This window comes from Rousettus aegyptiacus, unplaced genomic scaffold, assembly GCF_014176215.1.
Source record: "Rousettus aegyptiacus isolate mRouAeg1 unplaced genomic scaffold, mRouAeg1.p scaffold_m13_p_2, whole genome shotgun sequence".
NCBI lineage: Eukaryota > Metazoa > Chordata > Mammalia > Chiroptera > Pteropodidae > Rousettus > Rousettus aegyptiacus.
In genome coordinates this window covers 68,021,111-68,048,240 of record NW_023416295.1, presented here as the reverse complement: position 1 = coordinate 68,048,240, position 27,130 = coordinate 68,021,111, and the positions used below count along the sequence as shown (strand labels likewise).

The 27,130-nt window shown below is 35.3% G+C and overlaps 1 long non-coding RNA gene across 1 annotated transcript in view; it reads left to right on the top strand.

Moving 5' to 3' along the window:
• LOC107512938 overlaps nucleotides 1–24,665 on the top strand; it is a 40,332-nt gene extending 15,667 nt beyond the window's left edge. Inside the window, exons 2-5 of the long non-coding RNA XR_001597440.2 lie at nucleotides 20,281–20,336; nucleotides 21,186–21,323; nucleotides 22,382–22,541; nucleotides 24,378–24,665. This is a non-coding gene — a long non-coding RNA (uncharacterized LOC107512938). The remainder of the gene's footprint in view (nucleotides 1–20,280; nucleotides 20,337–21,185; nucleotides 21,324–22,381; nucleotides 22,542–24,377) is intronic.
• Nucleotides 24,666–27,130: the final 2,465 nt, after the last annotated feature.

The following is a 27,130-nucleotide window of genomic DNA, read 5'->3' as shown; positions in this document are numbered from 1 at the left end:
CATGTTAGGCATTTGGGTTGTTTCCTTTTTTTGGTGATTGAAAATAGTGCTGCTGTGAACATTTGTGTACAAGTTTTTGTTTCAAGACCTATTTTCTATTCTTTTGTATATATACCTGGGCATGAAATTGCTGGGTCTCAATTTTATGTTTCATTTTTTGAGGAACTGCCAACATGTTTTCCATAGCAGCTGTATCATTTAGGCAATGTATGATGGGTTCAGTTTCTCCACATTCATGCCAAAACTTGTTATTTTCTCTTGTCCTTGTCCTTGTTGATGTGTTTTTTTTCTTTTCTTTTCTTTTTGGTAATAGCCATCTATGGGAGTTAAGTGGCCTAATTTTCAAGATCTCTGAAAGACTATTCAAGAAAGATTTATTCTTTCCTCTTTTGTGCTTCCAGGCACTGGTTTACACCCCCTTTAAATTATTTGTTACCACAATTAATTATTTGTCCTGTAATCTTTTCCTCTCTCATTCTCTCTCTTTCTCTCTCTCTCCTTCCTTATCCTCCTATTGAAACCAGATGGACAGTCTTATTATTTTGTATTCCCAGGGCACAGTGTCCAGGGTTCACTCAGCATATACATGCTCAAGAACGGATGAATGAGGAATAAGGGGAATTGTGGGGACAAGGAATATTGAGAACTAATAATTCTATATTATTAACTCCATTATGCTATGTACTGTGTAAGCATTACCATATATAAATCTCATTTAATTTGCATAAGAATAATAAGAATAAGGTGTTATAGTTTTCATTTCACAAAAGAAGAAACTGAGACCAAAAACAATCTCTTGTCAACCAAACACTGAGCATAGAGCCTGGCTTCAAACTCAACTCTCTGAATCCCAAACCTGTGTTAATTCGATGACAACATTATTAGTCTTATTACTACTACCATGACTACCTACTGAGATTGGATGCTTCTTGTGTGCCATAAACCATGACAGCTACTTTGTGGTTACTACCTAATTTAATCATTTAAAGAATTTAGTGAGTTAGTCATTATTATTTTAATTAATTAATTAATTAATTAATTATTTTACCTCCCCACCCCCCCGGTCATTATTATTTTAGACAATGAATGATCACTGAGAAGTATTTTCCCAAGAACAAATAGCTAATAAGCTATGAGCTGAAAACCAGATTGTTTAGTTGCAAAGTGTATGTACTTCCATCAATGCAAGGAAAATACATTAATTTTCTAAAAGCTTAACTGATTATATGACAGTATGAGAAGTTAGTCAAATCAGACAACTAATCTTCTCAATAAAATTTTCCAAGTACTTTTGTTTTTTAATTGCTTCCAATCTTAATTTTGGTGGCATAGATATTTGGTCAAATCTATGCATTATGAAAAAAGTACCATGTGCCCCTAGAAGAATGTTCCATTCACTGGCTTATTGTATTTTAAATCATGTTACTACTATGTGTGGAAAGTATACTACATCTGATTGAAGCATTTTTTTTTGTTAGATAGTAATAAATTGGCTACTTGTCTTTAAAAACTTGGTCATTCATTCATTCATTTATTCATTTATTCAATATTCATGCCATATAGAATTGTTTTCTTTTATGTATAAATTCTACCTTAGAGCTACATGAAACACTTGTAAGAATCCATGCTAAAGACAAACAAGAATAATTATAACTAGCATAGACAATTTTTAAAACAAACTCTAATTTTACATTGATTTATATAGTCTGATTTCAGAGAATCTTTCCAGGATTTATACTAGGCTGTTAAATATTAGGTAAGCACTGTATGACCATGTTTTGGAAGCAGGTGTAATTGGAAAAGAAGAGGCATCAAATGACTTTAAACTTCAAATAATTTTAATCAATGTATTTTCTCATTCTCAATATCCTCTTTTGAAGTTTCATTCATTCTTCTTGCATCATGCTCTTCATTTCATTGCTCTTCATGTCTTTTCAAGGTTTCTATTTTTTTTAAATAGTGGCCTATGTTACCATTTGACTTATGTCTCTCTCGTCACTGACACTTGAAAATTAAAAAAAAATAATACCTCCCTCACGTGCATCTATTCAGGTTGGCCGCCTGTAACTTCACCATGTTTCAAAATGTGTCACCTTATTAAATTCTGCAAATTTTTCTGAACATTGTCTCTGTAAATGTTTTGGAAGGGCTTCACTGTCAGGTCAGCTTTCTAAAGGCTAGAAATATGTCAAACCTGGCAGTCTTACCTTTATTTAAGAGCCAAAATACAAATCAGTAGATTCCAAAGCAATCAATCAATACAGCAATGCAGGATGTTATCGTTGGCATTGACCTCAGAGTTCAGCACCCTCATTTTACAGATGAGTAAACTCTACAGGAGATGGGGTATTGTCTTGACACAGTTACAGCTAAACAGGTAACCTTGGATGTGCTGCTGCATACCTCAGTTTCCTCATGTGAAAGAAAGAAGCTTTTCCTTCATTCAATAACCCCCCAGGCATTTTCCCACTTCAAGTTTCTATGGTGCCATGACAAATTTCAAATATTGTATTTGATACATTTCTAGTCCTTAAAGAGCTTCTGACATCACACAAAAGATTCTTCTAATCTTTTATATATTCTCCCAAAGTTGGACACACTATGAATTTATAGTTATTGGTAAATTCGTAACTTTTATTCACAGCTGAAAGAATAAACAAATGAATATATTTTTTCCCTTCAGAGCATTTCTTCACTTTTTCCCTTCCTGATTTGTTGTTGTAGGGTTGCTTGGGGATATTAGGTTACTGACCTTTGTTTTTCTTTCTGCAAGAAGCTTTCACTAAAGTATTTTTGGGGGAGATCATACAAGAAACAATGACTCTCACATGCAAGTAATTAAATGGATGGGAGGCAAAAAGAAAATGGCAGAAATTTGAATCAATTTTCTGAACCCTTATGGAACCTAATCTGAAAGTTGTGGCCAAGAATACACAGGCTTTCTGAGAATATTTGCTCTGTTACGTTGCATTGACGTTTCTGGGTGTTTAGTACTCCTGCGAGGCCTGGGCAGGCAAGTTTGGCAAGCTTGGCAAACAATCTAATCTAATATGATGGACACTTTTCTACTCAACTGTAAAACCTATCTCATTCAGATATTACCTGCTATTCTTACGGCAAGTCTTTGGAATAAAGATCCTAAATGTGTCAAAAATATGTAATGTATTTGTATTGAAATAAACAGAGACTAGGGCGACTTAACAAACTTGCTTTCACATGTGCTGGCCAGCACTTGCGGAATTCTAAAGTAGGTTATGTTAGCCTCCCCGCTATCAATGTCTTTATGGATGTGGTGTTTATATAGCCTAGATTTTCCAGGGCAACCCTGGATTGTAAATATTCTGTCCTGTTGTTCCCATAAGTACAATCATACTTGTCAAGCTATGTGTCATGAGTTTTGGTTTGGAAAATATGGATGCCGTATGTCCATCAGAGCCTGTTTTTTCTGGCCTGATGCCTCATGCTATTGCTCTACCGTGCCCTACCCCTAGCCCACTTCCCGTTCTCATCAAAGGCTTGTTTCTGTTTCAGTCCACTTGCTGTCTCTGCCTAGTGTCTGGGGGGCAATGTGAACAGTAAACTAATCTGTGCTAATGGGCAACCAGGAGAAAATCAGGGTCAGGAGAACCCACATATTCAGAGTGTTGTGTCCCCTCCCGGGTAGCATAAGCGACACTCTGGAAATAGTATCTTGGCTTCATTTATCTTTAAGACAAAGTTGTTTTATTGTTGGTTGGTGGGGACACATTGCTTGGAGGAAGCAGGAGCCCCCACATTTTATTGCAAAGATGGCTTCCTACTTTGTCAATATCTTGAGCCAGCTTTGCGTATGTGTCCCAGATACTATTAGATCCTTATAACGGTAGGAGAGGAATAAGAGGCCAGTGTACCAACTTTACTTCTCTGCCCACAATTATTTCTTCTGGTATGTGTACACTGCTCAAATGCTTTCCTTACAAATTTGTGAAGCAAAATTGTTTTATGACAATACTGGCTGAGACAGAAAGACAAATCTGTGCCTCTCCATTGTCAAATCCTTGTTCTTACCCAACTCTGGCTTGAAAAATATGTACTTTAATGAAGAGGCTAAATTTAACATTTTTAGAATGATATTTATAATTATTTGAAATATTTCATAGAATTCCAGTTTGTTGCCTGCCATTTTCTTTTAGCCTAACCTTGTTATTTTTGTTTATTTTATGTGATTTTATTATGTAAACATATAAAGATTTGCATTAACTGTCTAAACAGCTTGCTTTTAGCATCTCTGCTTAACCACTTTTATTTGTATCACATTTTTTTTCTTGGCTTGGTACTTAACTGTGATAAATTTCAATGGAATCTCCTCTAACTCTTTAAAAAATAACTCCTTATTCCTCTGTGTTAAGCAGTTTACCTTTTAGAAATTCAACCAGCGTTCCTTTTGGCAGTTTGTATTATCTTAAAAAGCAACATTAGTATCTTGACTTTTCAGTCCTGAGAGCATTTACTGAACCAGATGCTGTCAATATTGTCTATTATTTTTAATCATACATGGTTAAGTCTCAAGAACAACCTCTTGAGATAGTTGACTATTTAGGAAACTAGAAGGGCAAGCAAGCACATGGTGTCTTTAGAAACAGGATACAAATTTAGCGTCATTATTATCCTAATCAATATCTGAGTAATTAAGCTACCTTATTACCAAATCTACGCTTTCCCTACAGTCTATTAGCAGTTTGTTTTTCCTGATCTTTTATGTCTATATTCAGCTAATTTAATTCTAATATTGTAGAGTCACCTGATCTCTTTTGTTAACTGTAATTTTCTAATAATTGCTTTTAACTGAGGGCTTAGTGTGTGCCAGACATATTAACTTCTAAAATCTTAATGACAAATCTGAGAGATTGGTATTATTATCCTCAACTTACATAGGGGAATGTAGGTTTTGAGTGGGTAAATCATATCTTTTCAGTCTTACATCTAGTGAGAATGAGGCTCGAATTCAAACCAAAGTCTGTCTGACTTAAAAAACCCCCATTTCTAACCACTGTGCTATAGTACTTCCTGTTAACGATGGGTAATGGTGTCTGTTATGTAAATCAATATAGTCATTGACAGTTGACTTCCTTTTTTTTATACTTCAATATGTACATATAAAAGCATTTAATATTAGCCTTGTTAGTTTTCTTTTTTATTTGAAAGATACCAGAAAAGTAGATCATATATCTATAAAATCATTTAAAATAAGAAGTGAAAGACTTTCCTGTCCCTCCAAGGTCTCAAACTCCTCGGTGTGTATACTTTCAGAGTTCTCCTAGGCATAACTAGATGTGACTCTATACACATTTCCTTTTTAATTTTTAAAGCCTTATTTTGAGGTTTGTTACCAAAATTACTAACTCATCACTTTCTGCTTGCATAGGGAACATGTAAAACTTTATTCCTCTGCAAAATACTGTAGTTTCATGTTTTTTCTTTTTATAAGGATTTTGAGAGTCACAGTCTAAAAGCTGTGACTTGGTCAAGCAAATAGTTTTAAAGTACTGACTTTCCTCCTTTCTCCTGATTTTTGTCCATTTTTAGACTATAGGAAGAGAAATTTAGTCAAATACTTACTATTTCATACTACTTTTTCTCTAAGTGAATGGTTGGAGATTCTTAAAGATCCTTTCCACTTTTAGATCAGAAACTTCTTTTTAAAACAGACATAGTCTCATTCAGGCTTCCATCCTCAACTAAAAAATGGGGAAATTTTCATAATGAACAAGTGGGGGAGGAAAGGGTGAAAAGGCTAACGGAAAGGCAGGCGTCGTTGTAGAAGTTACAGGAGCACTTCTTTGGCTCTTTTGAATCAATCGGAGCTGGTCTTTGCTAAAACTGCATAGAAGGCAGAGCTTGCCGTCACCCTTTCCTTAACTAGGGCATTCTCCTTTCTTCCCTTGGGCTCTAACGGAAGGCTATAAATCTGTTATATTTCCAGTTACATGCCAGTGCCTTTGTTTTTATGTCCGTTTTTCTCTGTTGGACTGTAAACCATGCAAGCCAGGCACCTTGCCTTTTTTAATCCCAGTGCCTAGTTAGTGCTGCATAAATGGGTATAAGATGAAGACAAACCTACATGTGAGTAATTGAATGATTACAAGGATTGCTGTTTCGGGCCCCTAGACCAAATGACACAGGAATTTGTAATGAGGTATTAAGATTAGTGTGAGAGGCAGAGTGTACTTCTGGACAGAGCGCAGTTTTGGAGTCACTATTCTCCCAAACCCTCTACTTACCAGGAGTGTAATCTTGGCTGAGTTCTGAGGTTTTTGGTTTCAGCTGTTCCATCAGTGAAATGGGCATAATATCTATCATGGCCTGTGTTGCTGTCAAGATTCAATGTTGCAACATGCCTGGCCCTGATCTTCAGACTACATACACTTTATTAATTAATTTATTTCGATTAAAAAATATTTACTATAGTAAAATACAAATAGCAAAATTTGCCATCTTAAATATTTAAAGTATACGATTCAGTAGTGTTAAGTGCATTCACATTGTTGTGCAACCAATCTACGGAACTCTCTTCTTGCAAAACTGAAACTCTATACCCATTAAACTATAACTTCCCATTCTCCCCTACCCCCGGCCCTGGGAACCACAGTCTACTTTCTGTCTCTATGAATTTGACTAGTCAAGACACCTCGTGTAATTGGAATCTTAAAGTATTTGTTTTGTGTGTGTGCGTGTGTGTGTGATTAGCCTATTTCACTTAGCATTATGTCCTCAAGTTCCATCTGTATTGTAGCATGTGTGAGAATTTCCTCCCTTTTTAAGACTGAATAATATTCCAGTATATCACATTTTGTTTATTATTCATTCATCCATTAATACGGGTTGTTTTCATTGTTTGACTACTGTAAATAAGGCTGTTATGATTATGGTTGTAAAAATATCACCTCAAGACCATGCTTTCAATTCTTTTGGGTATATACCCAGAAGTGGAATTGCTGGATCATATAATAATTCTATTTTTAATATTTTGAGGAACTAGCATAATGTTTTTGATAGTGGCCACACCATTTTACATTCCCACCAGCAGGGCACAACTGTTCAAATTTTCCACATCCTTCTCAATGCTTGTTAGTTAGTTTTTTTTTTTTTTTTTTGATAGTATCTATCCTAATGGGTGTGTAGTGGTATCTCATTGTGGTTTTGATTTGCATTCTTCTAATATTAGCAATCTTGAGCACATTTCTATGTGCCTTTGGCCATTTGTATATCTCCTTTGAAAATGTCTATGCAAATCTTTTGCAGGCTACATAGAATTTAAATTAACAACAATAGTAATATGGCTACTACCGTTATTAATGATCATTCATTAATTTGATGATTATTTATGGGGTTTGTCTGTGCCAGAGTCCACTCTAGGCAATAGTGGTACAACAGGGGGCAAAATAGACAAAAATGTCTCCTCTTAACAAGTTTATATTTGAGAAGACATACAAAGTAAATAAGTAAAATATAGAATATATTAGTAATGATGAGTATGCTGGAAAAGTTAAAGTAAAGAAGGAGGATAAGAAATGGGAAGGGATTGGAATTTTTGAGAGGGTGGCTAGGAAAAGCCTCGCTAAGAGGTGCATGCTGTCCTGAAGAAAACGAGGGAGTGAGTGGCAGCAGAATCAGAGAGAACATTCTGGAGAATATAACCAGCATGAAGTCCTGACACAGAAGTTTGCCTGGTATAGTTGAAAGTCACGGCCGATGCCATTGGGCTGGAGCCCTGTAAAAGGAAGGAAAATAGGAAAGGAGGACTTAGGTAGTTGTGTGCTTGCGTGCACACGAGTGCACATGTGCCCGGTCACGTAAAACCTTGTAGGTAAGGTTAGTAGATAAAATACAGATGCCCACTTAAGTTTAAATTTCTGATAAACAACAAATACTTTTTAAAAGTATAAGTATGTCCCAAATATTGTATGAAACATATTTGTACTACAAATTGTTTATTTAACTGAGCTTTTATATTTTTATTTGCTAAATCTGACAGTGCTCCTTGTAAACCATTGCGATGACAAGCTTTTTCTCAGGGTTAGATGGGGAGTGACTCCACTGATTCAATTTAAACAAAGTCACTTTTTGGTGTGAGATAGCACCCTAGGGAAATAATGATTGATGCAGAAGAGACCAGTGAAGAGGCCGTTGCACTAATCCAAGCAAAAGATGATGATAGCTTGATCCAGAGTAGTATCAGTTCAGGTGGTGAGAAATGGTCAGATTTTGAAGGCCATTATCAATTTGATACATGTGTTTCTTCTTCCAGGAATATTTATATTTTAAAAGAGGATACCCAGAGCAATCAATGTTTTCTCTAAAGCAGGCATCCCCAACTCCTGATTCTATGGCCTGTTAGGAACCGGGCTACACAGCAGGAGGTGGGCAGCAGCAGTGAATGAAGTTTCATCTGTATTTGCAGCCGCTCCCCAGCACTAGCATCACCACCTCAGCTCCACCTCAGATCATCAAGTGTTAGATTCTCATAGGCGCACTAGTCCCTGGTGCCAAGAAGTCTGGGGACTGCTGATCTAAAAGAACGAATCTCCATTCATCCAAAATAACATTTATTTAGCATTTACTATGTGCCAGATACTGTGCTAGTTGCACACAGTTAAATAAAAACTCAGTCACAGTACTCAAGGAACTTATAGAGTAGCTGGGAAGATTCAGACTCTGCGGTGTCTGGAGAGAGAAAATGCTTGAGGCAAACATGTTTGGTGCCCTAGAAGTCCCATCAAGAAGATGCCATTCATTATATTACAAGAAAGGTGACCATATAGTTTATAATCCAAACCTGGATGCTGAGAATGAAATGGCACATTACTAACAATATCTCTAGGTAAAGAGATTCAAATCGACGTAGTTGCAGGTGTTACTCAGACCAAAATCTTTGTACTTATGAAGTCCACTCCAAAAGTGGTTTTGAATTAGGTAGCAGGAATGGGGCAGAACTTGGCACCAGCTTTTAAATTTTTAAATGAATTCTCACATTTTAACTATCGACCACTAGAAATCAAATATTTATTATCTAAAAACAATTAGGAATAACGTGCAGGCAAAGTAAAGGAATGGTGACCATAGAGCAAGGTGTTTTTGTTTATTAGCTGGTTTGCCATAAATTATCTGGCTGTGAATCCATCATTGTTCTTGTAACAAATGTTCCATTCGCAAAGTTCCTAAGTTCCTGTTAGTTGCGTATGGAGAAAATAATGTGGTTAAATGAAATTTGACCTGATTTCTTATAAAGAATATAGAGAAAGCTCCCTATGCCTCCCTTTCCTTGGATGGTATTATTTTGACTCATCATGTTTTGCTTGTTGAAAAGTGCTTGTTATTCTTACTAAGTGACTTAAGGGTTTTTAAACATCACCATTACGTTTATATCAATGAGGCAAAAGCCTGTGAAGGATTTACAGCTTTATTGCAAGTTTTATATGCAGGAGGTAAGGTATATATAGACCCTACCTTGTGGAAGGAGTCTATTTTCTGCTACTGAATAAGGCCTGGGGGCATTTTGGTCACTGCAATGAGAGTGCAAGTGAGAAAATGCAGATGCATTTTAGTGCACTGCAATGTGATTTTTAAAATTGTTCAAACAATCAATTTACTGTTGTCATCACATCCCTTCGATTTTCCAGTGCAAATTTGACACTATTGTTCTTATTAACAATTAAAAAAGTTTTGCCCCTCAAGTTTTCATTATAAAGGATGCATTCTTAAAGTTATGGTTACATTAAAATTCTTACTACAAATGAAGCCAGCTAAAAATGTTTACCAACTTGAATTGAGCTCATCATGTTTTGTTTGTTGAATAGTGTTTTGTGATTTTACCAACATAAGAATGAGTCTCCAAACTATTTTTAAAAGTGGAGCTTTTACTCTAAAGAAGTGCTTGCCTCATTTTCTTCATGCTTCTCCAAACAAGATGTTGTTTATTACTTTGAAACACTATATGTAAACCCCAGGAATATGTTAAATATGATTGAAGTCTTGGCTGTCTTTAACAAATTGAAGTTTCCAGAAATTTAGCTGTGTTTAAAAACCAAAGCCATGTTTTCAGGAAAGATTTCTATTTCCAAATATGTGGTTGCCCAAACCTTTTATATTTTCATGTCAAATTCAGCTGCCAAATAACACACACTGTACCTTAGCTATAATAGAAAAACACACATAAACTTCAGATTTTAAAAAGCACTGCAAGAACAACTATGATCATATTTCTTGAACTTATGCTATTCATATGCATATAAGTGTGTTTTAGAGTAAGCTCTGTAAGGTACCATTCACTTATACTGGTACAAATTGACATGCACACCATAAGATTGGCACAGTGAAACAGCCGATCTGGGAAAATATAGGAATTCTTAGCCAGACCAAAATATGAGGTCAAGGAAGTTGCTTTTATAATAATAGTGGTTATCTGTTTAATGTGTGATCTGGCAGTGATATGATGTTGACCATAGGCAATTATGCATATTTCTAAACTGGTTATGTGCAAGCCCAGACTAAGAGAAATCCCCCAGTTTGTGATAAAAGGGTATTTACTGCCCTTTTATTTCTTTCATATGCTTTACTAAATCATTTATAAAAGACAAATTAATAGTGAATACCAATTTCATTTTGTATTTTATTGTGTAGTCATTCCTACACGTTTGGGATATCTATTAATATGTGCTCTTAATAGTTTTGGCACAAGTTCAATGTCAACAAATGAATGATGTACACATTTTATAGTCTTCTTAAGGAATAATAATGTGGTTCAGTGACTGTGTCTTGATTTTGGGGGAGGTTAGGTACTCTGATATGAGTCATAAGGGATAGAGACCTATTAGTTATTTTTTCTCATCTAGTGCAATGATGCGAAATTTTTGTTCCATTATAGTGCATTTTCCTAGACTGGCATTATCAGGATTAGTGTATGGATTAATGCCTAAGAAACTGGTTGATCACATGGGACTATCTTTCCCTTTATCCTTTCAATATGATTGAAAAGTCATATTCTCCATTTTCATATCAATGACAACTTGATGACCCAGCAAAGGAGTTATATTGGCTTGTTGCACATATCAAATGCAATCTTTCTTCGAGGAAAATATGCTTATTTTAAACAAGAGAAAAGAAATTTGAGCATTTTAAGTATCAGAAAGGCTATGTTGGAGAAGTTAGTGATTGTCTGTTGTTTACCTACTCCATGGGCAGAACAAGGATTGAATTTTAGTAAAACAAGTTTAAATTCGCCATGCAGAAGCACTTATATGAGATACCATAGTAGGCTGCAACTGTTGCATTCTTTATTTCCAGGGACTCTTCTTGACTTATCAGGGATCAATACTGTTCCCTCCACTGGGTCCAGGGCTCAGAGAAGGTGCTCAACCAATATTAAATGAACACAGAGAAAGAACAGGCTAGGGCGGTGCTTATTAAAGGCAAAGCATTTGGTACCAATGTAAGGTACCAATTCATTCTAAGGTTTAATGGAGCCATTGTTTTAGGAATATCTACAAGAAAATCAGAATTGAAAATATTGAAAAATCTCCCTGGAATTTTAATTTATAACAATATGCCATATTTACCTACACAGTTTCCAATTTTTCCTCAGGTTTTTTTTTTTTTTTTTTTTAAGTCATACAGTGTAAAGGACTTGGAGATATCATATTGGGAGTGGTGGCTGGGAGACTTTTGGCCCCAGCACAATTCACTACTGGGGCTGGTGAGGGGACTTGGGGCAGCTGCCTCCAAGAAGCCTCCGAAGTCTGAATATGAGATAGTAAGAAGTAAATGTGGTGTCTATTTATTTCTGAAGAGTCTTTCCACTGAGTGATATTTTTATGTGGGTGAGGGGGAATGTGGTCATTTACATATTAATTCTTTTAACATCCAGCTGGACCTCTAAAGAGGATTTTACTTGAAAGATGTAAAAAAAGGCTTCGAACAAGGAAACAGGTGTAGCCACCAGACATTGTGTGGTTCCGCATGCTCAAAGAAGGTATCACTTCCATCTGCATGTGGACTGCCTGCTGTAAAACCAGTGAGTGCCAGATTCCAAACAGAGGAGACTAGGAAGTGTTGCACGGTGCTCAACCTTTGGATTGGGTTTTGGTGACTCAGTCTCCAGAGACTTCTGTACTAGATCTCTGGTGAAGATGATATCTGGGGCTGATATGGGCAGGGCCATTTCATTTATTAGGAACTGAAGGTATCCTAGAGTTTACAAGTTTCATGGGCCTAGGAAAATATTTAATGCCTGATTATGATAATATTGTTTGAAAATTATTAATACAAAATCCAGATTGGTAAACATAAGCAAAATATGTCACTTCATTCATTGTCAAAAAGACTATCATAACAATGTCATTGCATTTGAAAATAGTTTTTAGGTTAAACATTTTCATTCTGTAAGAATTCCTCTATATGCTTGATGATCACTTGGAAATCAAACTTGATTATAAATTTGGCTTATTACTTGAGGCCTAATATTTCAGAAACACATTATAAAAATCCTTTCACAGTTTTAACAGCAAAACTATTATATTTAATGTGGGATATGGGTACCTCTTAATCTATTTGATATAATTGGTCTCCAGAAGTCATGGTACATAGGGTCTGGAGAGCATTTAAATGGCCTTAAATCTGGGTGACTGAGTGGGAAAAAGGAAGAGTTTAGGAATATTTTAAACTGTGCTAAGAGAACATTACATAGATATGCCTAGCGATATTTCCTGATAAAGTAGAATATTCAATGAGAACTTTATTTCCAATGAAATCTGTTATGCCGTGCAGACAACTTTGAAAGCCCTGGAGCCAATCCTTAAGTACATAGTACTTGTTAGCCAGTGTGGATGAGGAAAAGGTAGGAATTTGACCTCATGTAAATAATGCTGTGCAGTGCATCTTGCGATGTTAAAATGCTTAAAATTGCTTTAATCTGTACAGTCAGGACAAGTGCTCACTGTTTTCCAGTTGACTACACTTTGTTATAATTCGTGAGTTGGGAAGGGAGATGACAACTCCAGTTTCAGTTAGAGGAGTTATAAGTGAACGCACAATTCTCTCTGGAATAGAGTTATTTCTTAGCATGCCCTGAACTTTGTTTGATAATGTGAAATGATGATTTTAAAGCATGGTTTATTTCTTACATAACCACACTGTTTGCACATCAACAGATAAGAGTGCACAGGTACTTCCATTTCAGGCTACTCCTAATTATGTTTTTAACATTCTAGAAGGGCTATATCTATAATTTGGTGAGTCCTTCAGTGCATAAATAATTAAATGTTATTAATTAATATAGTTGTCTAGATAGAATAAACTGCTTATTTTCAATTTCAGTATCTTGCATTCTTAACTTGTCTCTAAATATGACAGATGCTCAGATGTGCTTAGTAATAACATTTAAAGTCCATCTTATCAATGTGCACACATTTTGGAGGTAATATTTCTATAGTAGTTTTAGCTTTCACACCTTACTCTTCTTTTTCTTTCACACAACATTATGAAGCATTTGTTGTAGGTATTAGTTTCATTCTTGATAGTTAAGAAAACCAAAGGCATGACTACTGACATAAATTGCAAGGCCAGTTTTTAGTTAATCCTCAAAGAAGGGTTCCTCCACAGATTTCCTGATGAACTTTCCCACAGCCTATTATGAAAAAAGGCAGGATGTTTTAGTCATTAATTCTCCAGCTCCACTCGCTTTCCTTGAGTTGTCCCAGTTAAGAGCATCTTCAGGTAGAGGCTAACACACAAGCTTTGTTAGGAAGGAGCCTTGTGTGTCTTGTTTACCTGTGTTTCCTGGGCACGTAACCATAATAATTACTAGTAAGCATTTGTTGACTCAGTGAATGAATGAATAAATCAATGGGAGTGATAGCTCCTTACAGAGATTTGCCAGTGGCAGCTGGGGCTCTCTGCAAAGCTCAGGAACAGCGAACCTCTATCTGACCAATGAACAACTTATGAGTGCACCACCGTCAAATGGCCTGGCTTTGCCTGTGATGCCCATTTCACCCATTCTTTTTCAGCCAACTTGAGACATGGGTCTGGAGCAGAGGCCACCAGTTTTGATCTTACCCTTTCCACCAAAAGAGGTTAGGAAGCAAGAATCCTGTTTGAACTGAAGTGGAAGGGAGCTAAATGCCTACCAGGTGGAAACAGATTGGGTGTTCTGGCAAAGGTGTTAAATTAGTTAGCATTAGTGTTGTGTTTGTATAGAACTTGCACACAGGTTCAGTGATCCTTCCATTCAGCATGATCTTCTTCTTCCTTCTGCCATTTCCCTGAGATGACTAGCATGCTGTCCTCAAAGAACAGCCATGACCGAATTCTGCCTTGTGTAAGGCTGTTGTCTTGCACTAACAACAGTGGTGCAATAAACAGTGATATGCAATGCATTGCTCTGCCTGGCGGGAGCATATTGGTGAGGTCACCACCCTCAGTTCTATACTGTGTCTTCTCCACGGGGACCACAGGGACAAATTTCTCTGTGGTCTCATAACCAGGAATAATTGTGACTCTCCTGAGCAAGTGGGTTGTTCCTTGTTTTAGGGACACAGAAATTCATGTAATGGATCAAGTCTCACTCTCTCATGTAGCCTGTCTGAAAACTCAGATTCAAATTTATAGCTTATCTCTGGCAAGTACATAAAAATTTCTTGCAAAATTCACTCTATTTTCTCTTAGACTCATTTTATTCATCTACGTTAAATTTAGTTTATTTATTTATTAGATGCAATTTCTAAAGTTTATTTTAAAAATTAAAAAAAAATAAAGCTTATTTTTTATTCTTATAAATCAACTTGAATCATTTTGAGGAAAAAAAGGGTATAAAAAGTAAAAATAAAAATCAGTGTGTTCAAAGAACACCTTTATTTTATTTTATTTCATTTTATTTTATTTTATTTTATTTTATTTATTTTTTATTTCTCAGGACCCAATTGTATACCTTTTCTTACTCTAAACTCAACATCAGTCCAACACTGCCTACTGTCATAATCCCTTGTGGATTATGACATTATATTAAAAATTAAGGTGTTAATAATTAATCCCAGCAGCTGCTACTTACTAGCTATAAGAATTTAGCTAAATTACTTAAATTTTCATTTATAAAAGGAGCAACATGTACTTCTTTAACCCTTCACCCCATTCTCCCAGCCTCTTGACCCCCCACCCTTCTGTCCATCATCATATTGTCCACTATATTTGTGAGTCTGTTTTTGATTAGTTTGTTCTTTTTGTTCCTTAGACTCTGCATATAAGTGAAATCACATGGTATCTATCTTTCTCTGTCTAACTTATTTCACTCAGCGTAATAACCTCTAGGTCTATCTATGTTATGTTGTTGCAAATGTTAGGATTTCATTTTTTTTAATGATTGAGTAATATTCCATTGTATATATGAACCATGATTTCTTTATCCAATCATCTGTTGATGGACATTTAGGTTACTTCCATATTTTGGTTATTGTAAATTGTGCTGCCATGAATATTGGAGTGCATAGATCTTTATGAATTATTGTTTTTGTTTTTCTTTGGATAAATACCCAGAAGTACAATTGCTGGGTCAAAAGGTATATCCATTTATAATTTTTTGAGGAACCTCCATATTGTTTTCCATAGTGGCTGTACCAATTTGCAATCCCACCAACAACATATGAGGGTTCTCTTTTTTCCACATCCTCACCAACTCTTGCTGTTTTTTGATTTATTGATGATAGCCATTCTGACAGGTGTGAGGTGATATCTCACTGTAGTTTTAATTTGCATTTCTCTGATGACTAGTGACCTTGTGCATCTTTTAATATTTTTTATTTTAGCTATTCTGACAAATGTGTAGTGATATCTCATTATGGTTATTTAGCCGTTTCCTAATGGCTTATGATGTTAAACATCTTTTCAAGGGCTCATTTGTCATCTGTATATCCTCTTCAGTGAAATGTCTGTTCATTTCTTCTGTTTAATTCTCCAGTTAAAGCACCTAGGCCTGGATGTCCTTCATTAGAATGTTTTAACTACAAATTCAATTTCTTAAATAGGACTATTTAGGTTATATCTTTCTTCTGAGTAAAGGTTTATAGTTTGTTTCTTTCCAAAAAAAGACTAGTAATATTTACTTTTTGAAAAGGTTGTAAGGATTATATGAAATAATGTATGTAAAATATCTATTACTTTTTATGACACGCAGTTGGCCTTTTGTTTTAAAATAGTCTTATAAGTAGAAAATGCACTGGAGTTGGAGTCTCTACTTTTTCACTCATTAGCTTATAAGGTTGGACAAGTCATTTTACTTCATTGGACCACATTCTTTCTCATATATAAGTTTATCACATGGCCTAGAGAGTCCTTAGGATTCTAGCTTTACTGTTCCTGGATTCTAGGGCTGGCCCTAAATTACATGTGAAAGTGTGCCCTCACTCTGTTCTCACTAGAAATGGTATGAATATATTCACCTGGGCATAGAGAAATCTGAGGGAAAGGGATCTAGATCTGAAGTAGAGAAATGAAAAGACTCATTGTGCTAGTCTTTATGTTCTCCATTGGTATTGATTACGGTATTTGCAAAGCAGTAGTGTCTTCGGGAGTACCCAAAATTGCTAGTGATTATAGTTTTGACTTCAAGTGGATTTCAAAATACATATCATTAAGAATGCTGCTGTTTGTAATGAGTGGTCTGTAACCTAGTTGCATGAGAATATACATGGAGAGGTAGCAGTGGATTGAAGAGACCTGATGCTGCTGGTCAGTGACAGCACTGGCCACTGACCATGTTTAGCTCAATCATGGAGTCAATCAAAACAAGCATCTCTGTGCAAGATACGGTTTCTATTCAGGAACAATAAGGTATCCCAGAGGCAAGAGGGAACTCATTTATTAAAAAGATAAATAAAGAAGAGTTTGTAATAAATGATGCAGAAAAATAAGCTATACTGAAATGAAGCTATACATAATGATTCATCAGGATGCAGGGGAGCTTTGTGGTTAAGAGCATAGCATTTTTAGTGTGTGGTTTTGGCCAAGTTATTTAATCTCTCAAAGCCTAAGTTTCCTCATATCTCAGAGGGATATTGATACTTACCTTATACAGTTGTTCTAAGGAGATAATATAAATGCTGAGCTATGCTAGTCATAGGTAATTATTATTATTAAAACTATTATAATTATTACAAACTTCAAATGCACACCTCAAGGATTTGCTACTCCTAATCTAATAAAATATATAGAATGTAAGAATAAATGTTAAAAACTAATCATTAGATGATTGAATGGTTGAAATAAAGAGCAAGTGCAGAGAAAAAAATTCTAATAAATTTTGAATCAGTGCACTATGTTTACTAGTTTTTAACCTATTATATATCTATTCCCGGGATCTTACTGTAAACAGGTAGTCATCTACTTTTGCTTTTGATTGATTTTATTCTGTGTATATGAGGTAGAATTATAAATTAGTTTCCATAAACTTCCCTCATTTTTCCATAATCCAATTTTTTTTCTACTTCTGTCACCTAAATTTTGTGGGATAAATGTAAATTTGCTCAACTTCTTCAAAGAGAACATTGTGACCCTGAATCATGAAAAATCTGTATTTTGTAACACAACTTTAAAAAATGGTAAAAAAAAAATTAACCAGAGTAAAATGTTAAAAAAAAAAATCAAATTTGAAGAAAGTGAATGTTAAGATACTGTTGAACTACTGTTACAAAAACAGAGAAACCACTGAAAACTAGTCTGGTTTGGGTTCAAGTATTTTTGTCTCAATAAGCTTCAATTTTGTTTGGTCCACTGAAAATTCAGTGAAATTTTGAGATTCTAAATGGTGACAATGTGTAGTATTTACCGCTTCAGAAGAGAGCACCTGGGAGTGGTGGTTTTCTTGTATTTCACTGTTTGAATCTTTCAGAAGAGAAGTGAAATTCTATAATCTGAGTTTCATTGATTTATTTAGTTTTGATCTGCATTTTCATGTGCAATTTCTCCTATGTCAAGTCATGTTAGTCCATGTGAATTTGAAAATTTTATAGGTAATTTTTCAAGCAGTATTTTCATAGAAAAAAATAGGACTGAAATTGAGGATTCTGGTTGTGTAATACTTAAAATTTAGAATATTCTTAATTCGGTTTTTTAAAGACGTACCATAATTCTTTATTTATTATTGAATTAATGCACTAGTTTTTTTCAAGCAGTTTGTATTTGAATTTTTAAAATTATGGTAAAAAATATAAAATTTGCCATTTTAACTATTTGAATATATAATTCTGTAATGTTAAGTATGTTCACCTTGCTGTGCAAGAGAGCTCCAGAACCTTTTAATCTTGCAAAACTGAAACTCTCCCCATAAAATAATAACTTTGCATTTTCTCCTCTCCTCAATTCCTGATCAATTCAGTTTTTAAAAAGGGTACATATATGTTTTGTGCTTGCCATTTGAGGAGGCCAAAGGTCATTTAGGTGAATTGCAAACTATAGGGTTCTGTGTGCTTACTTGAAAGTATGGACAAGAGGTAGAAATGAGTGTTCATAACGTTTTTACTAGTAGAACTATAGAATACTACTTAATGGCCTACCTGAAGTACTTGAAAGGCAGATCTCACTCAGTTTTGAGTAAGAAGGTTTACAATCAAAATCAAAATCAGAAACGAATAAGGCAGGAAACCCTGATAATGAAGGAGGATAACTTTTGAAATATGTACATAATTGAGAGTTTTGAAATTATTTTCCACTGAGATCTTTAGAAAGAAAGGAAAATTTCATATCAATATTGTGATCCAGTCGAGGTACTACCCGCATACCAAGGGATATGCTAACAGGCCCTTAACTATCTCCTTTTCTAGACTTTTCAAAGCTATGCTTAACATGTCTGGTGTGGCCACTGTGCAAGACAAAATCTCAAAGGAGGGGAAGTTGAAATGTAGCTAGTGATATCTCAGAAGCTTCATTTGCTTAACTGAAAGCATTTTAAAAGTGCTCAGGGTACTGGTTGGGAAATGAACATCATGGAAGAGGTTTAATTGCCAGAGAGAGTGAGGTCCTGACATCCTGGTGTAATCCTTCATTATTTGTTTAAGAAGTCAAGATGATGAGATGTCATCTTACTGACTACCATCACCATCGTCTTTATAGCTACCATGCACTAATATGATAGGTGAAATATGGCATAATAATAATGACGATGATGGTGTGGATGAGATGGTGATGATGACGATAGTGATCATCTGAATTCATGGATGCTCTACCCTTCTATCAGATCTCTTGTCTTGTCTGAGGTCTCAAAGTTTGGAAACTCAAAGTTTAATGATACTCTGTAAACCTCCACAGGGTTAGATTTATAGAGCTCATGACCTAGAGTCACTTAAGACTTTGTTCTAATGTGTTTCAGGTATATTTTACATTAAACAGGTTTTTGTATGTCAATCTGGGAACTTAATTATTATCATTTATAAACTTGTTCCCTTGCTAAAAATATATTTCGAGTCCAAAAATATAAACTAAAAATTTTGAGGAAAAATCTTTTTTAAATAGAAATTTGTTCTTGTAATTCTATATCAACATTTAATAAATATTTTAATTTTGTTTTGGAATGAAAGCTACAGCGTAATTTTAATAATAAAGAGCAGTAAGTAGATAAAAATTGAACAATATTTATATTGCATGTAAGTTCTCGATACATATTGGTCAAATTAATTAAATACAAAGTCATTTATGTTTAGTTATTTGACATTGAAATGTAGAATAAGAGTTTTTAAGTTTCAATTGCATTTTATAATGATCCTTTTCTTATTTTGATATTAACATGGATTTTCATGACTCTGAACTCGCATGTTTTGCCTACTCTGGGCTTATTCTGAGAGACGGGGAGAGTTAACTTAAAATTAAAAATATGTTGTAAGTATTCTACTAATCAGTTAATCCAAGCAAAAATAATCAAGTGCAAAGGGTGTTAGTACTACTCAGTTTAGGTAGTGATAGTCTATAGGAAAATGTGATAAAAAGGAATGAATAGTTATAGTGAGCTATTTAACTATACCTAGGTTGCCAATATGCTCCTGAGAGTTATTTTTTTTTAAGGTCCTTCCTATAATGGAGTATATAGAGATAACCCCAGTTTTAATTATAATATATAACATATAAAGGAAAAACATCTTTTGCCTCATTTATTGCTTTGAATTGATTAGCTCATTTGGCCTCTAAGCCTGGGTTCTTTTCCTTTCTTAAAATCCCATCTAATTTACTCTCTCTTTGTTGATGGGGATGACCTTCTGGCTGAAGGAAGACCTTTCTTAAGGCTACACTCCACTACTAGGACCTACAGCAGAATTGATACGGTGAGCACACTCTTTGACCAGAATTGTCATCTATACTTGGGGACATTAAACAATGTAGAAAGGGTTCAGGGAAAAGTAGATTTGGCACTGGATTACATCCCTAGTGGCCTTGTAGTCAGGTTAGGGAAATGATAATGGTTTCTTTAATATTTATCAATAACTGAATGTTTTTCATGTGCCAGGTGCTGTATGTATCATCTTGTTTAATCTTTGCAAAACCTTGTGAGGTAAATCTGGTTAATCCCATTTCGAGATTTAAAAAACTGAGATTCAGAGAAGTTAAATCATGTTCCTCAAGCTTATGCAGATGGTAAAATGGACCTGGAATTCACCCAAAGATTGTCAGACACCAAAGCAAATATGTCAATTATTCTGCTAGTGCTTGTGACAGTAGTTGTGGAAATTTGAGACATAGTTGCTGTTCTTTAGATGACCATTATGTTCAGTTATCGCCAATTAAATTTGAAGTTCTTTATAGTTCTCTTTCGTTCTGCTTCCTTCCTTTTTTTTTCAACTCGGTATTCTTCCCACTTCCCATATCACTTTCAAGCTGGAAACAAAGGCTATGATTCTTGCCCATTCTCTGCCTGTATCGTAAAGCCTGGATTAATTAGGACACAGGAGTCAGACATATGGTGACCGGACAGTTTCTCTTTCTATGCACTTCAGTCCAGCTATCAGGATGAATTTAGATTAGGAATACTCAAGGATATCTATGAGTAATAACTATAAGCTTTGTCATAGATAACTGTATTGGGTGTGTTTAAATGTACAACTCTATTTTTCTATTATTATGTGATATTTCATGTTGACTTGTCAAACTGAAAAATACCCATATTGATTTTGCAGAAAGCTTCACATGTGAGATAAATGCACTCAAAGACTCCTCACAAGTAGCTCTTTGGAGCTTCAGATGTGAAATGGATCATTCCTCAATCTGTAATAGACCCTTCTGTGAAGCTCTTCAATCAAACCTAAGAATTCAAGGTGAAATTGAGGGGAGGATGGGAAACCCCTAGAGGAAAATTTGAGTGAACTAGCTGAGAAAGGAACCTGGGGTATTTGCTGCCTCTTTTTTTTTTTTTTTTTTTTTTTTTTTAAGTCCTTTTCTTTAGCACAGGAAGGCTGTCAATCAATGCATGACTTTACATGCTGTATGTATGTAATACCTGAGTACAATGAGACAAGCTATAGAGGGAGTGTCACATGCACCTTTGATTTCTTTCCATTTGCCATTTTTTTTCTGACAACCTTTCAGGTTATTTTTAGAGTGGCTATTTTATACAGATTTATTATTAGAGTTTCTCTTTCCACCAAATTAAATTATTTATATTGTGATGTTTGATAGGGTGATGTTTTTTTATCTTTTGAGAAAAGCACAAATAATCTTTTGGAAAAAGTTAGTGATGTATGATAACTATTTTAGTTTGAAAGAATTGTCATATTTCGTTAAGTAATGATCCGAGTAAGTACATCTTATTTAGGCATCGTGTTTGTAGATCATGTAATGACTTTTAATTAGTTTGTTCCCAGTAAAGCAATAAGACAGAGTTACCTCTAGTAAGGGAAACAGCATTCTTCTGAAATTAGTTTTCATGTTACATTTTTTATTTATTTGGGGGCACATTTTCAGTTGGATATTCCTAGGTTAATTAGAAAAACTAGAATTTTCAATGGATCATTTAGTTTGGGGGAGTGGTGAATCCTGACACAGAACTAAGTAATAAAAACTATGCTCTGGAATTTATGCTCAAATATAGAATATGTTTGATAATAGTTTTTGATGCTCAAGCTGCTATGAAATGACTGGTATCCCATAGTTTTCCTACGCCATGGAGACTGTTGTTTGTAAAACTCACATATTAGTATAATCTTAAGAGCATATTAATTGCCCAGGAGGTTTATATATTTGCTCTGCACATGTGATTAGAGATCACGGCAGCTTGCTCATACAGCATAATTTTAGAGATGGAGAAAATGACTATTGTAATACTTGCTACTCTCAGTTTCCTCTACAGCAATGCCCTTACACCTTTCTTTTTCAGGCGTTTTGTAGCATCCTAAACAGAAGGATATTGAAGGGAGCTGATTCTGCTTTGATCCCTGTGCTTGTTGTCAAAGCGCTTGGGATTGAAGAGACTGTTGGCTACAATTGACTGTGACAATTAGGAGATGATCAGAGCCCTAGAGTGGAGCACTTAAAGGGTAATTTACATGTCAGTTTGTCGAATAAAAAAAAGATATTCAGCTAAGATTTTTTTTTCCCCTCAGAGCCTTGTAAACTGCAATTTGTGCTCTGGTAAGAAAAACCTGGCAGAGGAGTTAGGATAGCCATTACCATTTGAAAAGAAGCAATCATAAGGCCGCTGCTGAGCCCTTTGTCCACTAAAAATGCTGATTTGCAGGCAGTGAGTGAAAAAGTGGAACCATCACTAAATAAAACCTTGAGCAAGGTAACTACCCGCATCCCCCCCCCCCCACCTTTTGGTGGCTTTTAAGTGTTTGTTAAAGGTGCTTTAAAAGATGTATCTTAAATCCTGTACTTACTATCAGTATAACATTATTATCGGTCATGAATGTACTTTCCTAAAAAAATAATAAAAAAATGCATTGAGGAAGTGGTAGGTAAAATACACACCAACAGTCCATTGAAAGGTAAAGCTGGCTGTCAAATGTATCTTATTCTTTTTTCTTTTGTACATCATCGCAATTTTCCTCTAGTCATCCTTTGCACTATGCTATTTCCCCCCTACTGTATCAGTGTGCTGATTTTTTCATTTTTATTTATACTCAAATTTTATAGTGGTAACTGTATTTCTAACTATCACAGGTTGACCCAATTTGGGTACACTGGGCTAAAAAAATAATGTAGCTTCAGTCAATGATTTGCTATATACATGCAGTCACTTCTATTCTTTTCCATTAGGTAATCTATATATACAAGTCAAAAAAGTGGCTAGAAAGCTAAAAGAAGTTAATTGCCAGTAAATACATAGTGATAGCAATTACACATCATCTATTTAATTGCCAAATAGAATAAGAAAAATTTGTTATTTCAAAAATTTTTGAATCCTCCACCTGCCATGGAAATCATTAACAACAAGAACGACGTATAGTTGCAATATTTTCATGCAAATAATTGTCAAAAACAAGAGGTAATGTATGGCACAACCATCCTGTCCAGACATATTTAAATTTGGTGTGTGTGTATTTGATTCAGATACATATGAATTTTCAGTGGAAGATAAACTTTACATTCTGTGTTTGATACTTGAGCGTGGTGAAGTGAATTTGCAGAGGCAGCACAAGGTTAGAAAGGAGTTTATCTTTATCCTGAAACATCAGCCTTTATTGATTGATGAGCTAAGAGCATGCATGGCTTTCAAAAGCCAGAGGCTCCAACAGCCCATTGCTGTTCCTCCATGTCCTTACCTGGATACTGTAAGTCCAGAGACATTCACTAATTCCAAATTAGAGGGCTTTATTTCTCTTCATTTGCGTCTACTACCTTAACAACACAAGACTTTTTTTTTTTTTTTTTTTTTTTTTACTCCAAGGGATGTCTTGTTAAAAGAGTTGCATTCTACTTTTGGAGGTTTCTAAAAATAACCGTAGTCAATGGGGACCCTGGTTGAGAGAAGGCAGGAATTCAAAGACAGATATTGGTGCCTCTGATTGTTTTGCAGGAAGGCCCTGAGCTTCTTAATAAAGTTTTTAACGTTCTAGTTTTCCTTGTGTACATGCTCCCTTTACAAAGAAGAACATACAAGTAAGAAAAAATAAGGACGAGTAGGTTAGAATAGGTTATTAGGTACAAAGAAGGTAATGAGAGAGGGAGTCAGAGAAGGTCTGGACTTTCTATGGTGTGTCTGGAGAATGCAGGCAATGACAAATCTGTATCAAAACTCAGGCACAGCAGGAGGTATTGGTCTCCCAGGTAATGGGTAAATGATGAGCAGATGAGCCATCCTCTATTGATTTAAGCATTTTGTTCCAGCCAGTCACAATTAACTTTGATTTGTTTTTACTTTTCTCTTATAGGTTTGCATTTAAAACACTCTTGGAGCACTAATGGTATAAAATACTGGTAACTGCACATTCTCTTTTTAGAGAAGTAATGAGTGAATGAATGAAAAGGCAAGGATTATTTGCCATTTTAAGTGGGGATTGTCAGATTTCTACTTGACTGAAATTGTTTTGGAAGGTGAGTTGGAACAAGAATCTTGCAGCTAAAATGAAGTGACTACATGTAGTTTTTGGATATTTCTCTTCAACAAAGAATGTTGCAGGTTTGTTCTGGGACTTACAAATTGACTTAAATTTTATTTATAAGGGGTTATTTAGATGAATCACATGAAAACATTTTTAAGTATGTGTATTTGACTTTCAAGTATATGGGAGTCTTTTGAAAATTCATTTGGAATTATTTGAAATGAGTTTTCCTATTACTATCATTTTTTTCAATATATAAGCTGCCATGTTGTGACAAAATAAATTATTGAAATGCTTTGAGAGTTTTTAGAAATGTGCCTAAGAAAACAATAATGTAAATTGTTAGAGTTAATTCACATGTTAATTTATTGAAATGTTGCTGCTACTAAAAAGCTCTAGAACCTTTAGTACAACATTCCAGAACATTTACTATCTTGTTTTTAACAAGTTGCTCTTTCTTTGTACTTATATGGAGGTGGCGTCAGAGTTGCCAGATTTAGCAAATACAAATAAAAAATGCCTAGTTAAATTTGAATTTCTGATAAATAATAAACGATATTATTGTCATTTTATCTGGCAACCCTAGCTGGTACTCTGATTGGCTAGATATTGCAACCATGAGTTGAATAGACAATTTAGTTATTTATAAATTATAAATTGTCATTTATAAGTCACTTCGCCTTTCACTGTCAGATTAGATAGGCCAACCAACTTGCTGCTTTCAAATAGAAATCAAAAGGCTTTTTAACTCATTAATGCTGAGTTTAATTTCCTTCATCATGTTACAAGGGCTGTGACTTGTCATTTCAAGTATATTGTAATTTCTGCCTGACTAATATAATAGAGACGTCAGAGAAGGTGGCTGAGGGGTCTGGCTTACCTACATTGATCAGGGTCTGACTGGAATGTTTGGTGGTTATAGGGCTAGATAAATAAATCATGCAATGAGAATACATTATCGAAGTGAAGCCACATCTTTCCTTTCATGGCAGTGTTATGACATAGGTAGTCAAATCTGAGATGCTTGTAATTCTGATCCTGGTAGAATCTTCTGGAAAGGGAAAGATTCTATGTCCTTGCACTTTTATTTCATTTAACTTTGTTTATAATAATCTAGTTACCATGAAAGAAGGTAAGCTAAAAATTTACAGAAAATTCGATTTATCTTTGGGGCCAGCTTTCATTTTTGCTAGTATTGTTTCCATCTTAGTCAGTTCAGGCTGCTATAACAATGTACCATTGACTGTGTGGTTTATAAACAAAAGAAGTTTCTTGTAGTTCTAGAGGCTGAAGTATGAGATCAGAGTGTCAGCATGGTCAAATTCTTGAGAGGGCCCATTCCAGGTTTGCAGATGGCTGTCTTCTTCCTGGTGGAAAGTGGAGAGCTCTGGAGACTACATTTCCTTAGAAGAGCACTAATCCCATCCATAAGGGCTCCACACACATGACCTAATCGCCTCTCAAAGTCCGCACCTCCTAATACCATCATATTGGGTGTTAGTATTTCAAATATGACTTTGGTGCAGGGGGGACACAAGCATTCAGTTCATAACAATTTCTCACTGTCTTGATGCTTTTCGTCAGCATCTGTCAGATACTGTCTGTCAGAAGGACTATTTGTAGAACAAAAGTTTAGAGCTCTGTATCCTATCCTATAAGTCCCCTTCTAATTTCATCCATAGCGTCAGTGGGCAGTTCTCTGAGAGCATAGGCCTCCAGAACATTTTTTGTCTTCCAAATTTCTTCCTGAGAGCTTTCTCTGGAACTGCAGAATCCTGCTCAATGTGCTTTCTCAAGCTTATTGTGAAATATGAGGGGGAATTAACACCCTTAGGGGCAGCCCTCAAATGATGGTAAGCAGGAGTCTGGGGATAACCATATATCTTTTAGACAGGCGGTTCTGAGAGCCACAGGCGTCTCAGGGGCCCCATCTTCAACAGCAGAAATCTTATGTATGCTTATGGTATATTATTTAGTTTCACCCCCAATCTTGCCTCATTCTTTCCATTCTCTCACACTTATTTCTGGTGATAACCAACATGCATCTAATTCTTTGCCTCAGGCTCTGCTTTCAGGGGAACCCCAGCTAAGACACTCCTGATGCTCTCTTTCTGCCAGTACCATAGTTCTCTCTCTGTTTTAGGTCTAGGTATTTTGCTTCTTGTGGTTCCATCAAGGTTTACTCATTATTAGAGGAAAAGAGTTCTGCTCTTGTACCTACTATGAAAACTGAGTCATATTGGTTACCAAGTACTTCATGCACATTCCCCTTACCTAAACTCTCCTTTTACAATAAAAAACACTTTCTAGCAAAACTCTTCTATGTGTGAGGGCATATGCAAAGGCATCCATGCACATTGTCTCATTTGTCCTAAGCGTGTCACCAAGAAAGAATCAGCATTTCTATTTCAAAGATAAAAAAAACTGAGAATCAGGATTGAAGGATTTATTTCAAGACCACAAAGCTTAGTAAGTGGGAGAATAAGCACTGAGTTCTGATCTGAGTCCAAAGCCCATTCGTTTAACCTCTATACTATTGAGTTCACCATATAAAGCTTATAGAAATTAAAATTTCTTTATCA